Below are 14,264 nucleotides of genomic sequence, written 5' to 3'. Positions count from 1 at the left end.
GCTGCAGGAGGGGTTTTGTTAAGCTCCTTGTGTCTTGGGGAAGTTGTGAAATGGTCCCACATGAAACCATCACACTGGGAATGCTTCTCTGGGCGTTTCAACGTGTATTTTGGGACCCTCCCTGTGAAGGGAGATTGGTTGGGTTCCACTTGGACTCTCAGGAGCAGCCTGAACTGGGTTTAAGACCATTTGGGGTGTCCATGAGGGGGTTACTGCTGGTGTCTCTGCAGCCAGCTCAACCATCTGCACTGAAATGTCGATGCTGGCAGCTGCATCCCAGCTGGAGCTGCTGGATCTGGATCTTTCCCTGAAGCCAGACTCCAGAGTTTTAGTTTTCAGGACTGGCTGGGAAATCTTTAAGGCATCGTCCCATAATCCCAGCTGAGATAAGGGGGAGTTGTGGTGACGTTCAGCCCTGCGTGTGCTGCTGCAGCCACCTCCCAGCACATCCTGCAGTATCTCCGAGTTGAAGTTTAATGGCAAAACACAACTAAGACCATGTAAACCCATGTTTTGGTGCAAGTTGGGCTGTTTCAGGAGCAGGGGAACCAACAGGCTGCTGTGGTTTAAGCAGGACACAGGCCAACAGCTATTACAGTGTGAGACTTGTGAAATGCAACGGTGCCAAGTGCGCAGCTGCAGTTTATGGACAACCTGAAGGAAGCTCACGGGTGCCACTGCCCCTCTGCTCATCTCTGGTATGGTTTGGAGATGCTCAAGAGTTGGAGGTAAAGGCAGTGCAGAAAGAGACCCTCATGCCATGATAATTGGACGGGCTCTTGGTGACATTGCAGTCACCCCATAGTTACCCTGATTAAAGACTCATCATGGGTTATAACCAAGCAGAAGTGGTGGTTCCATGTCTCACTGAGAGGGCTTGCTCCAATGCAGCCCAGTTCTGGGCTGAAGAGCAGCTTGAGGGATGCTGTACTGAGGTTTGACTTGTGGACCAACAGCATCCACATCCAGGAGCAGGAGCTGAGCTGTCAGCAGGGAGATGATGCTGGTCCTGCTCGGGCAGTGCCATGGTGGCTGTGCTCGAGTCCTCAAAAGTAACAGAACAGGGTTGAAGGCTCCACTGGGTCTGTGCTTCCTGCCAAGGAAGGATCAAGCAGGAGTAAGGAGATGCCATCACCTCTGTAATTCATGATTCCTGAGTGATCTTAATGCTGGGGCTAGCACTGTGCTTCAGCAGGGGCAGTGACTCGATGGGAGCAACCCAAAGCTACCAAAAAGTAGGATGCGCTTTGCAGGGAGAGATGATGATGAAGCTCGGGCTGCTTATCTCAGCAGAGGAGACTCAGAGCATCAGCTCCTTTGGCTGATGGACCAAAACAATGATGTGCTGGAAGCAGAGGTTAGCTTGTGGTTTCTGTGCTGGCCCTGTCCATCTTATGTGAACAGTCTTGTAATGCCACATCTGATCTCTTCTGGTGTCAAATCACAGCAGAAGGGAGTCCCTGGAGACACGTCTGGAGTCTGCTCCTTCCCTGGCAAAGATCTCCAAGTCTCGGCTGTGGTTCCTCTGTGTTTTACTGGCTGCCTTTTGTGTTTGTGTTTTGAGGTGTGGGTTTGTCACAGTGGCGATGACGAACCCCTGAGAGATCTGTCGAGATCAAGGAGCTGGGAGCACTTTTAGTTCTCTTTCCCTCGGTGGGACCTTGCTGTCGGGGCTGGAGGGCTTGTTGGGTCCGGCTTGCTCATGAGTAACTGTGCTGCTTGGGTGGAGGTTCACTGGATCTTCTGCAGAAGCCCAGACTGCTTGATAGCCTGGGACAGCGATGGGAACAAGTGATAGCGCTTGGCTGCTTCCCTGCTGGAGAGGTTGGGATGCTGGCACGGAGAGGCCCCATCGCGCCGCGCGGACGTGTCTGGGACGCTGTGCCAAGTGAAGGTGTGTCTGGGGAGAAGCCTGGGAGGGGAGCAGGGTGTAGGATGGGGTGCTGGCACATCTGGAGGTGGGACACACAAGCTTGCAGAAGGATCTGTGGGCTCAGCCTGGGTTGAGCTTGGGTGTGTGTGCTGCATCTGCACAAAGCTGCATGGCCTCCCTCCTGCCGCCTTGGCTTCGGGCTTGGTGGGGCCTCCCAGCAGTGCTGCTTGCTGCAGGAGAGCCTTGCGAAACCCCATGGCTTTCCCCTCTGCCCGTGTGGCTTCTGGGTTCATCTCCTCACAGCCACTCTTGTGCATTCATGACCTTGGAGTGGGGTGAGGCTTTGCCATAGCTGGCCCACTGACCAACATCCCAGTTGAGAAGAGAGGTTCCCCATTACACGCTGGTTGCTTTTCTGATGTACTTGGTGTTAGCATAGAGCTCTTCCGGTCAGAGAGATAGGGATACCCCAAATAAAGATCTCTCAGCAGGCTCTGGGATGAGCATCTCTGGCATCTCATTACAAAACCTGGTGGGTTTATTTTGTCAGCATCTCTAAATTAGTGGCAGAAGGACCATGAATTACGTGACTTTGAGGCGAGGGTTTGGTCACAGTGAAGAGTTCCCAGCAGATCTGTGTTTTAGGAAGTCATTTGACACATTGTCCTCAAGAATCTCAACTGAAGAATGTGCTGAAATCGCCTTGCCTGGAAGGTGGCTGATGTGGGAAGCAGGAGACGGGGGTGAGAGCAGCGAGCGGCACCACGCAATGTGTGCGACTGTGAGCAGGGGATGGTGATGTCTTAGTGAGGAGTTTGCAGCCCCTCCATGCCTAGAAAGTCTTATTTCACTGAATAAGGAACTTTATGGCAGGGAATAGAAGTCACAGCCCGAAAGTCTGGCTGTTTCCTATGGCTTTCATGCAGAAAAGGCAGGGTGGATGGGGCTTGGAGCAGGCTGCTATGGTGGAAGGTGTCCCTGCCCTTGGCAGGGGTTGGAACTGGAGGAGCTTTAAAGTCCCTTCTGATTCTATGAGAAAAAGAGCTCTGTGAGGCAAAGACTAAGAAGGGGACTGGATATGGGGCTGGAGGTGATGGGTTTGAGTCTGGAACAGTGCAGGAAGGGTTTGTGCAGCTCAAGGCTGTCAGTGCTGCTGGGTGCACCCGCTCCTGCGTCAGGCTCAGCTCTGGCAAGGCTTTGCTGAACGAGAGGGGGGCAAGCAGCTGGAAGAGGAGGTGAAGCTGGCAGAAACCAGGGCCTTGTAGGAGCTGGTTTATCTGGGACGATGCAGATACTCCTCACCCAGCTGAGATCACAGCCTCCATCTCTGCTGCGCTCATTGGTAGCTCCGCATCCCCGCTGCACCCAGGGTTCCTGCTGCACTTGGCCACAGCAGGCCTGTCCCCAGTTGCTCCACATCTGCCTGCAGCAGAAACAGCCACAGCACCTCTGCTGCCTGTCCTGCACAGTTGTGCTTGGGTTGCAGTGGGATACGGGAGCAATCTTCCCTGCCAGGGCTCTGGATAGACCAGCTTTTCTCCTTCCCTTATCCCCATCCGCTTTGGGAAGCCGCTGCTGAGTTGTGGAAGAGCTTTTAGGCTTTGGCAGCAAAGGGAGAACGTCAAGAGGTGCAATGGCTGCAGAGGGACCACCTAAGGGACCTTGGGAGGTTGGCAGCAGGCAGGGCTGAGCGAAGAAATAGCAAAGTGATGTTGAAACTCCTGGAAGGGGCAGAGTTGTTGCTGCAGAAGAAGGGGGGGATAACACGGAAGCATGGGAATGGCTTGCTGCTAGATGGAGCAAATGGTTTTATGGGGGTTTATCTTCGGCCTCTGGTGAGTTCAGTCCAGGACCTCCATTGTGGGAATGGGAATTGGATCTTTCTCCTGGGCTCGACTTTGGGCATCAGCATCTTCTCCAGCACTGCTGAGGGGATGTGGTGATCCAGGCTGTTGGATGGAGAGCAGAAGAATCACTTCCAGGTGTTGTGGGCACAGAAATAGAATCCTTGAGCTCTTGAAGCTCATGTCCTTCAGCAGAAGCAGTCTGGGACTCTTCAGTTTCCATGTGTGAGTGTGGAAGAAGCTGTGCAGTGAAAGGGGCATCTTTTCTGCCTTGGTGGACCAGCAGCAGAGCTGGTCCTCCTGAGGTTATGGGGAGGGGCAGTGGCCTTTTGGGAAACCACTGGTGCAAGAATTGGAGATGTCCTTGTGATGTGCATGAAGTCACAGCAGGACCTTGATCACAAGAGGCTCCACTCACCTCATTGCCATCCTTTGGGAGCTGATGACTTGCAATATGGGGAACCCCCATGCCCCCTCCTGTTCCCCCACCTCTTGCAAGGTTGCAGACCCCATCAGGAGCACCACAGAGCTGCAAAAGGAGATCAATGTAGGAAAACCTTGGGCTGTTCCTCTCTGATGCCGAATGGGAGCATAAGGAATCCCCACAGCAGCTCCCTGGTGATGCAGGTGCTGGGTCGGGGTGGGATACAACATCTTCCCACCACCCTCACGCCAGGGGAGGGGTGAGCTACAGCAACAGGAATGCTCCCTTCCACTTGGGTGACTGCTCCCAGTTAGAGATGAAAACATTTGTTCCTGCTCTTGGAGCCATTCCTGGGATTGCAACACCCAGGCTGTGTTTCCAATTAAGCTGCTGAAGTCGTCATGCGTTTCCAAGCGCATTGGCTCAGCAGAGAGAAATCTGGCATTGCTTTCATGTGCTGAAATGCCAGCTGAGATGTGCACGGTATTGAATGGGAAGGGCCCCCCCCCCCAGCACCACCAGCACAGCATCACCCGGGGCACTGGGCAGCTCCGGGCCGGTGGGGAGGGATGTGGCCGAGGGCAGAGCATTCCACATTCCCTCCTCCTGGGAATGGAAACGCTTGGAATAGTTGTTGAGTTACTGCTGGGTTTTTCCTGCCTGGTTTCCTTCTGTTTCTGGGTGTGTGTTTTGTTTTGGGGAGAAGGGGAGGGGGGTGAAGGGAGTTGTGTTTGGTTTAGGTGCTGCGTCTGCAGGGCTCTATTTACAGCCCCGCTGCCTTAGCGGTGATGGTTGCTGTGCGTTGGGGATGATGATGTGACCTCTCCACCCCAGCCTCCTCCCAGGCCCTCCTTGGGGGGGTTCTCCTGCTCCATCGAGGCTGGAAGCTGTTTGGTTTGGGAGTTAAGTGATTCCTGAAGCGATGCCTGCGTTGGGGACAGTGCCTGTGAGCTCCTTGGTGTTGCATGGTGGGTCCTGGTGGTGCATGTCCGTGTTAGGTGCATCTCTATGTTAGGCACCTCTCCGGGGAGCTGCTGGAAGGACAGACATCCCCATGCCGATGGCTTTCTCTCTCCTAGGGCTGCTTTTGCAGAAGTCAGGGTTCCTGCTGGAGCTGGAAGTGACCCCACACATTCCTCATCTCCCGTGTGGTGATCTGAGCAACGCAATTGGCTCGGGAGCCCGGTCCCAGCTGGGTGGGAGCAGTGCAGTGCGTTAGCACAAACACTCACCAAAGGCTGAGCTTGTGCAGAAATCTTCCCTTTCCAAGAATGAGGCTCAGGCTGAGGCCCCCCTCCCTCCGGAGTCAGCAGGGACAGGGAAGCTCAGTAGGTCACTGGTGGCTTTTCCCTCTAAGGGGGGAACACGAAGGAGCGTGTGAACTCCTTTTACCTGTTGGGAGCTAGAGCAGGGATGGAGTGTCCGCCTGCCCCTTGCTCCGTGGAGTCCCCTCTCCCTGTTCCATAGGGATGGCGTTATCCCCATCCCTGCAGCACGGCTTCCTTGAGAGCTGGAAAGCGTTAAGCGAGGACGGTGACAAGACCACTCCCAAATTGGATCCTGCTCCTTTCCCATCTGCGAGGGCAGCACCGGGGCAGTATGTTCTTCAGTGGGAGTGTCGTGCAAAGCCTGTGCACCCTTCCCGGAGGCCAGCGCAGGCAGATGCGTGAAAGCCTGGAAAACACCCCAGGGAAGCGAGGAGAGGAGGGGGAAGGCAAGTTTACCACTGGTGTTTAATGCTGCCCTGCATCCATTTCACAGATCCTTACGGATCTTGTGCTAACTTCCCAAGTTCTTGCTCCAGAAATGGAGCTTTTCCGACGTGCTTCCAGTAGAACAAGTCTGTGCCGCACAGCTTTTTAGCAGTGAGGATGTAATGGTTCTATATTTGCTTGCAGGACAATAATACTGATGCTTTCTATTTTTAACCACATCAGCGGGGCAAAAATGCACTTGGGAATCTTCAGGGAGCGGAGCAGCTCCGCTCGGAGCGCTGCCGGACCTCGGGAGCGACGCCAGCAGCTCAAGCAGCTTTGGGGGTGCCTGGCCCCACATTTTGGCAGGTAATGAGAGGCCAAGGGCTGGTCTCCCTGCTCCAATGGGCCCAGTGGAGCCTGTGCTCCGGGGGCACAGGGCTGGGGGGTGATGGGGAGGAGCTGGGATGTGTGGGATCGTCCGTCCTCCTTTTCCTCTTGTTTCTCTCCCTGCTGTGGCCCTTGAAGGCTGCGGAGGCGCTGGGAGACGCCGTGGGTCTGCCTCTGTCCCTGTGATGCTCATTTGAGTGGTGCCAGTCCTGAAATCCCAGCTCAGCATCTCAAATCTTTTATTTAAATGTGCTTTTTTTCTCCTTTTCTTTTTTCCTAAGACAGTTTCTGTCACCACCTTGAGCATGGAAAAGGGCTGCAAGCAATAACCTGCAAAGCCCTCCAAAACAAGAGGTGGATAACAGAACTGGCACCCACTTGAGGTGCAAGCCCAAGTGTGGGGACTGATTCATGACTTGGAGTGGTTCTGCCCTGGCTGGGTCCTTCTGCCACATCTCTGCTTGAGCTGCCGTCAGGGCTTGCGTTGGTCCCTGCTGACGTGCGTGCTGGAGGAGCCTGCACGCGTGCACCTCCCATTTGGAGCAGAAAAATAGGGATTTAGGGTGGATCGTGCTCCCTGGGGGCTTTGGTTCACCCTCCAGGCTGGGTCCACAGAAAGCATCTTCTGCCCTCTTGTTGTTTTGTTGGCCTTTGTTTTCCCTGCAGTGGGAAATCCCCCTGGTTTTAGGAGTGGGTTTATCGTGGTGTTTGATCTTATTGCACAGGCGCTGGTTTCCAGCCCGTCTGCAAGCCCATGCGGAGCAGTCACCGCGTTCCCACGGCAGATTTAAGCCAAAACCAGAGGGATTTGGAGAAATCTTCCCTTTCAGGATCAAGCTGAGGTCCCCTCTCCCTCCGGAGTCAGCAGTAGGTCACTGGTGGCCTTTCCCTCTAAGGGGGGAACACGAAGGAGCGTGTGAACTGCTTTTACCTGTTGGGAGCTAGAGCAGGGATGGAAAGTCCGGCTGCCCCTTGCTCCGTGGAGTCCCCTCTCCCTGTTCCATAGGGATGGTGTTATCCCCATCCCTGCAGCAAGGACGGTGACCAAACCAGAGGGGTTTGGATTGAATCTGAGACGTGGCTGTTGTGCTTTGGGGCCCTGGGGAAGGTGGAGTCTGTGCCTGTGGCCACCCCCTACAGACAGGTTTGCCTTCTGGGGCTGATCCTACGGGACAAAGAGGTGCTTTTGGCTTTGGTATCCCGGGTGTGCAGCTGCATGGGGCTCGGGACAATGGCAGGAAGCCGGGAGCCATGCACAGCTCCTCATCCTCACGGAGCCGCCGCTGCTCCTCCCTTGCTATTTCCATCGCATTGTCCGGAGGAGAGGAAGGATGTTTCCAGCCTTCTTCCTTTTTGCCTCAAAGGGATGTGGGGTGGGTGGGGAGGGGAGGGGAGAGGATTTCTCTTGCTGGCAGTTGTGCAATAGGCGCTATCGCTGCTCTTGGAAGCGCCGCCCAGGTCAAGGGGGTGATGCGCCTTGGCCTGAGATGTTCCTGAGCTCTCCTCTCCTCTGCACAGTGCTGGCACTGGAGATGTCTCCTCCTCTGTCCCTTTTCAGCCAGCAGGCTCAGGCCTGTCCTGTGAAGGCAGTGGCTTGGAGCTCCATTGGAGGAGATGCTTCTTCAACGTGGCTTTTAGTGGACACGGACTTGTGGTGCTTAGCAGTGCTGGGGGAGATGCTGCTGCCTCCACATCCCTTATTCCCAGCAGTGGGGTGAGGTTGTTGGCACTTCATGGAAGGTATTTTGGGAAGGCAAGGTAGGATCCTAATGGTCTGAATGCCCCGAGAGCTGTGTCGTGGTAGGGACCTGTGTGTGGAGGTGTTGTGGTGCACGGTTTCAGGTGCCTCTGGAAGCATTACAAGAAAGGGAATGGGAATGTGATGGAGAAATATGGCCATGAAAAGGGGTTCTGGCTGCTTCTAGTTATATGTTTAGTTCTTCGTTTGTGGAAAAAGCTTTGATGATGACAAAGAAAAGCTGCAAAGTCCTTCCTGTGTTCTTGCACAGCTCCCATTGCCCATGGCCATGCAAAGCTGAGGCTCCTCCGGGCTCCCACGTGCCAGGCAGTGAAAACAGAATGAATTAAGGTGGAAAATGATCTTAATTTGTTCTGGCTTAAATCCCTTTAGCGCCAGTAAACCCCAGCCATTTGAAGCCCAGATCTTAGTCGGAGCATGGCCACACCTCTCCCATCATTTAGAGGTGGAGATCTGGCCCATGGCACATCTCTAAGGGCTTGGCTGTATGGGGGAGTGACACGTCTCTGTGTATGGGAGTGACAGCTCCAGGATGTAGCAGCACTGCTGACTTTTCCATAGGGAAGCACAAATCTCTAAGGGTCCCTTCTGGCTTATTTCCTTTGCTTGTCCCAGGTGGAACTGGGATGCAGCGTGATGATTGTGTCCTCAAACAGCATCCGTGGTACCCATCACGTGCCGTTCCTCAGGGACACCCTCCATACCCTGCCTTGGAGCTGTTGAGCACTCTGACAAAGCCCAGGGTCAGGGCCAGCCTGCACAACCTGCCAGGAATACTGGGAGCTCCAGGATTCCACTGCTGACAGGAGGTGCCCAGCAGCACCAGGGCGATGGAGCAAGTACTTGTCAGGCACTGGAGCCAGCTCTTTGCATTAGTGGGAATGCCACTGATGTGGCTTGGGAAAGAACCAGTAATCCCTGGGGTCAGGGTAGTGACCTCAGCAGTGTCTTCCATGGATTAAGCCTTCCTCATGTTTTGGTCACACGTGTCCCATTGTGTGTGCTGGGGTTGGTTGTCCTGCATTGGGGTACATGAGGGAGGAGAGGCTGTGTGGAAGCAGATGTGGTGCTCGGTTGTCTCCTTCATCCTCGATAGTTTTGGGGTTGTAGGGATGCTGTGAGTGTGGAGAGCAGGGCAGAGGAGCAATGCTTCTGTAAATCAGCTTAGAAATGATGCCGGAGTAGCTGAGGCAATAAAATAACACTTTAGAATAGAGCAGAATCATGGAATGGTTTGGGTTGGAAGGGACCTTAAAGCTCCTCCAGTTCCAACCCCTGCCATGGGCAGGGACACTTTCCACTAGAGCATGTTGCTCCAAGCCATATCCAACCTGGCTTTGAACACTGCCAGGGATGGGACATCCAGACCTTCTCCATTGAGCCTGTTCCAGTGTCTCAGCACCCTCTTCTCCCTGATCTCCAACCCGATGTTCCCCTATTCCAGTCTGAACCCATCACCCCTTGTCCCATCGCTCCAGTCTCTGATGCAGGTCCCTCTCCAGCATCCTTGTAGCCCCCTTCAGATACTGGAAGCTGCTCTAAGGTCTCCATGAAGCTTCTCTTCTCCAGGCTGAACACCCCCAATGTTCTCAGCCTGGCTTCTGTGGGAGCTGCTCCAGCCCCTGCTCATCCTCGTGGCCTCCTCTGGACTTGCTCCATGCTCTGTGTCCTTCATGTTCCCATTTACAAAGCATCGAGGGGTTTGTGTTTGTCTCCAGCAGCTCCCACACTGGAGTGGGCACACGTGGGAGCAGGAGTGGGGCTGGACCCACGGACCAGCCTCTGCCCCACTGTGGCTTTTCCTTCCCCAACAAAGACCTTGGTGTTTCCACCTGCCTCCTAGGACCTGGGTGCCAACCACCTGCCCGGGCCCACGCAAAGCCTCCCTGTTTATTTTGTCTATAAGCAATATCCCCCAAAGGGGCAGGGAAGGGGGGGGAATACCCACTCTGCCTTAATTGCATTTAATGAATGTGCTGAGGCTGGCTGCCAGCAAGTGAGGGCTCTGCCAAGGTTCCTGCTTGCCTGTGAGAACAACTGAGATGTGGGGTGCGGCTCTGTGGGGTGCAAGCAGAGAAATGAGGGGTCCCTGCAGCACCAGTGCTGCTCACCCCATGCTGCACCATGTGGGGCTCAGCTCCACCAGCACCATCATCCCCAAGGACTTGGAAGGGGTAATGGGTTTAAATTGAAACCCATTCAGGAGGTTGGAACTGTATGAGCTTGAGGTCCTTTCCAACCCAAACCATTCTGTGATGATAATCTCTAGGTGGATGTGCCAAGTGGGTGGGAAATGCCCTTGCAGACATTGCAGGGCTCTTACAAAGGTGGGTTTGTATTGGATGCACCTTGAGCATCCCTTCATGTGGAGCTGGGTCCGGTCCAGCTCCACAGTGTGCACCCAGCCTGTTTCATTGCCAATGACCTAGCGGGTCTTGGATGGGTTGTGCTGCTGACTTGACACTAGGTCTCATCCTGAGAAGGTCCCAACAGCTCGAACCCCACCACATGCACTGATTCCTCAGTGTGTGAGGTTAACGCTGCTGCATTGGGCTCATGGGAAGAGGTGTTCAGTGTTGATTTTCTTGCCTCCCCACCATGCTGGTGCAGCCCAGCTCGGGATTCACCCTGTTTGTGGGTTAAACACCCAGGGCAGTGTTGCTCCATGCATGCAGAGCACACACCCCACCGCACCCTCCATCCCCACCAGGCTCTTTGGCTGCCTCGGGGCACCCGCGTTCTGCAGCCGTCAGCGGGGAGCTGCGTCCTCCTCCGAGGCTTCTCCTCCTCCTCCGATGCTTCCCACTGCTGTTTGCTCCTGCGTTTCCCCAGGCAGGCCCTGGCTCCATGTAGGACACAGGGTCCTCCTTGCAGTTCTTCACCCTTGTTCCTTTCCCAGTCATTCCTTGGCTTCAGCGTCGTGGATCTCTTCTCAGCCTTGCCCCCAGCTGCTTGCATGCACCAGTGCTAACCCAGAATGTCATGGGGTCCCCATGGGGTGGCAGAAGTACTTGTTGGCTCCAGTTCAGCCTCCTCTGCATGAAGGATTTGGTGCCAGCGCCTTGCCCAGCTGCAGAGGTGCTGGTTTTAAGCCAAAGGCTCCTGGCTTCTTCAGGAGCACCCAGGTATGGGAGGCAGTGCCAAAGAGTGGAGGATATCAAAGTGTATTTGGGCAGGAAACTGAAAACGCTGCAGCTTCCTTCCTCTGACATAAATAGCTCTCACCTGAACCCCCCATCTCTGCTCTGTGCGCTGGTGATCTCCAGTGCTGGCTGGAGGGGGCACTGGGATGCGTGGGATGTGGTTGGGGACCTCCATGTGCTGATCCCTCACAGGGATCTGCCCAGCACCTGATGGTCAGCACTGGAGCAAGGCTTGGGGGGAGCTCCAGTTGTGCCCATGCTGGTGGTGCTTGAGCCATCTGCAGATCCGCACAGAGATGCTCTGGGTTCCCATAGAGCCAGGGCTGCTGGTGTTTCTCCCAGCTCCTTGTTCTCCTGCTCTCTGCATTGTGGGCCTGAGGTTCTTGGGTTTGCTCTTTTTCATTCAGTTTTCTTTCCATGCCTGAATGTGCTCCCAGCCCAGGCTTGGAGCTTGGCCAGCGTTTGCCAAAGGGATTTCCTCCTCTGCAGCACGCAGAGAGGCTCCAATTAATGGGCAGGTCCCCTTGAGGAGTCACTCACTGAGAAGTGGGTACTGTGGGAGCCCAGGCTTTTTGTCTCAGCACTTCCACATCAAGCAAGGCACCGCTTGGGAGCCTGGAGCTCTGCCCTGGGGGCTCATGAGTCAAGCTGGGCTCTTGCTGCAGCTGCACACAGCAATTGCAGGGTAGATGTAGGTTGAGCTGTAGCACTGGTGACAGCAGCCCCTGGGCCATGGTGACCCTTTGCAGGCCACCAAGGGCAGTGCAGGTTGTAGGTTTGAGGCAAGTGGATGGAGGCTCTGTGCTCAGCCTGTGGGGTTCTCTGTGCCATGGAGGAGAGGTTTGAGGCGCAGCAAAGCAAAGGGCTGCCTCCTGCACTGGGGTCATAACAACCCCATGCAATGCTCCAAGCTTAGGGAATTGCTTGGAGCCTTTGGAAAGCTGCTCATGGAAAAGGACCTGGATTGTTGGAGCTGAACTTGAGCAGCAAGCCCCCAGCATCCTGGCCTGGCTCAGCACCAGTGCAGCAGCAGGGCCAGGGCAGGGATGGTGCCCCTTTACTGGGCACTGGTGACCTTATGGCTCCTTACAACTGCCTGACAGGAGGATGGAGCCAGGCTCTGCTCCCAAGGACCAAGGGATGGGACAAGAGGAACCGGCCTCAAGCTGCACCAGGGCAGGTTTAGATGGAGCTGAGGAACAATTCCTGCCCCAGAGGGTGCTCAGCATTGGAACAGGCTGCCCAGGGCAGGGCTGCAGGCACCGGCCCTGCAAGTGCTCACACACCCTCAGTGCCATGGGTTAGTGGTGGCCTTGGCAGTGCTGGGAATGGTTGGACTGGATGAGCTTAAAGGTTTATGATTCAGTGATGAGAAGGCACCAGGAGAGCAGCCAGGACCCCTCTGCGTTGGCTCCGGTGCAGGGCAGAGGTGCTGCCGAGCCCTTTGCGGTGCTGTCCAAACCGGTTGGGAACGTTCTCCTCTGCTTATGCAAAGGGCTGGTAATTGAGAGCTTGGTCTCGAATCCTTTGATCTCTCCTCTGCTTCCCTTGGCACGGAGGCCGCATCCTCTGTTGCTGATGTCATCCAAGCGGGTGCGGGAACACGAGGGCGTCCTGCACCCCGAGGGTGCTCGCTTGCATCCCGTGGGGCTGCTCCATGGCTCTGCCTCCTGTGGCATCTGCCTGCTTGGAGGAGCTCATCCTGCCAGGACTGGTGCCAGAGCCTCTCTCCATAGATCTGTGTTGGCTGTAGGCAGGGGGATGATGCTGAGGGTTTAGACTGGGCTGTTGACTCTTGATAGAAGCCTGCTTGGGGGAGAAGATGGGGCTGTTAGAAGGCACCAGGCTGCTCCAGTTCCGGCCGAGCGGGGGTACTTGCTTGTCTGGAGATGGTGTCTATCACCCACATCCATCTTTGCCTTCAGGCCTGGGCAGGGTTTAAGGTTTCAGGAGCACAGCACCAACCTTCACCCCTTCTGGCTGCGGGTGCAGCCGTGTCCGCACGGAGAGGCCATGGGAGGTGAGGATGCGTATGCGGGGTGCATTGGCAGGGCTGCTGGGGCAGGAGGAGCGGTGGAGCTCAGCGTCACCCTGCTGCAGAGAAAGGCTTCAGGGGAGGACCGGCACTGCCTCTGCATCGCGTGATTCCAGAGAGCAGGAGGTGCAGGGCTGCTGGGGGCTCCCAGGCAGGGATGAGCCGAGGGACCCGCTCCAGGCTGTGTCACCAGGTGAGGAAGGGATGCAATGGGATGGGCTGTGCTAGGGGGGATGTTTCCCTTCTAGGAGGGGAGGGTTTTCCCTGGATCTCAGGTGTTCCCATGAGCTGCCTGTGCTGTTGCGGGGAGCCCGAGGCACCACCAGGCAGCCTTGGCTTCCCTTCAGCAGAGCCCTTTGGTCATGAATTCCCCTCTTGTTTCAGAGGAAATGATGGCTGTGAGGTTTCCTGGGGATACCTTGCACTCCTCCGCCCTGCATCCTCCCGCGGGGGCCTTGTGCTGCTATTTGGGATGGGGCTTACGACCCGTGGGGGTGGGAGGATGCAACTGGTGGCAGGAAATGACTGCCAGAGGTTTCCAGCTGTGCCAGAGGATGCATGGAGCCCACTTGCTGTCCCTCCCGTCCCATGGCCCGCCTGCGGTTGCAGGAGATGAGCTCTTCGGTCCCACCTTGCACCTCGCGTTGCCCACGCTCCAACTGTGTGGTTGGGGACCCGATCCTTCTGCAGAGAAAGTGCTCAGAGCACTGGTTTGTTCACTTCCTTGCTTCAGATGTGCTCGAGCACACACATAGAGGCCTGGCTCACGGTGCCACAGCCCAGGGCACGACTGGGGAGCAGCCAGCAGGGATGGGGATGCTTTACACTGGGATCATAAGCAGCTGTGGCATGATTCAAACCTACCTGTGCCCTGCTCTTTCTGTGGCTTCTGTGCGTGTCCCTGTGACCAAATGATCTCAGGTTTAGACTTGCAGCCTGGCCCCAGGTTTTGCTGTGCAGGTTTCGCCTCCATTTGCACCATGGTTGGTGCTTTGAAGGCTTTAAAAACTCATCCCTAGGAGAGGGGCAGCATCCAGGATGCTCAGCCCTGGTTGCTCCAGCTCCAGGAGCTGTACATGAGTATGAAGGAAGGTGTTTGGTG

The 14,264-nt window shown here is 55.7% G+C and overlaps 2 protein-coding genes across 5 annotated transcripts in view; one reads left to right on the top strand and one right to left on the bottom strand.

Annotated features, from left to right (window-relative positions):
• LOC133208924 (cytochrome c oxidase assembly protein COX14) overlaps positions 1-14,264 on the bottom strand; it is a 190,459-nt gene that overhangs the window by 122,949 nt on the left and 53,246 nt on the right. The window lies entirely within an intron of this gene.
• HDAC7 (histone deacetylase 7) overlaps positions 1-14,264 on the top strand; it is a 76,600-nt gene that overhangs the window by 40,783 nt on the left and 21,553 nt on the right. The window contains exon 1 of one of the 4 annotated variants that reach the window (XM_061347161.1): positions 5,977-6,204. The exons of the other annotated variants lie outside the window; for them this stretch is intronic. The gene's annotated coding sequence lies outside the window, so the exon portion shown is untranslated. Of the gene's footprint in view, positions 1-5,976; positions 6,205-14,264 lie in introns of those variants that run through there. 4 annotated transcript variants of the gene reach the window in all.

The sequence above is a fragment of the Neopsephotus bourkii genome, unplaced genomic scaffold (genome assembly GCF_033783945.1).
Source record: "Neopsephotus bourkii isolate Nb327-2 ecotype Australia unplaced genomic scaffold, CSIRO-AGI_Nbou_v1 NB_309, whole genome shotgun sequence".
NCBI lineage: Eukaryota > Metazoa > Chordata > Aves > Psittaciformes > Psittacidae > Neopsephotus > Neopsephotus bourkii.
The sequence above is the reverse complement of the archived record's forward strand: the minus strand, read 5'-3'. Positions and strand labels throughout refer to the sequence as shown.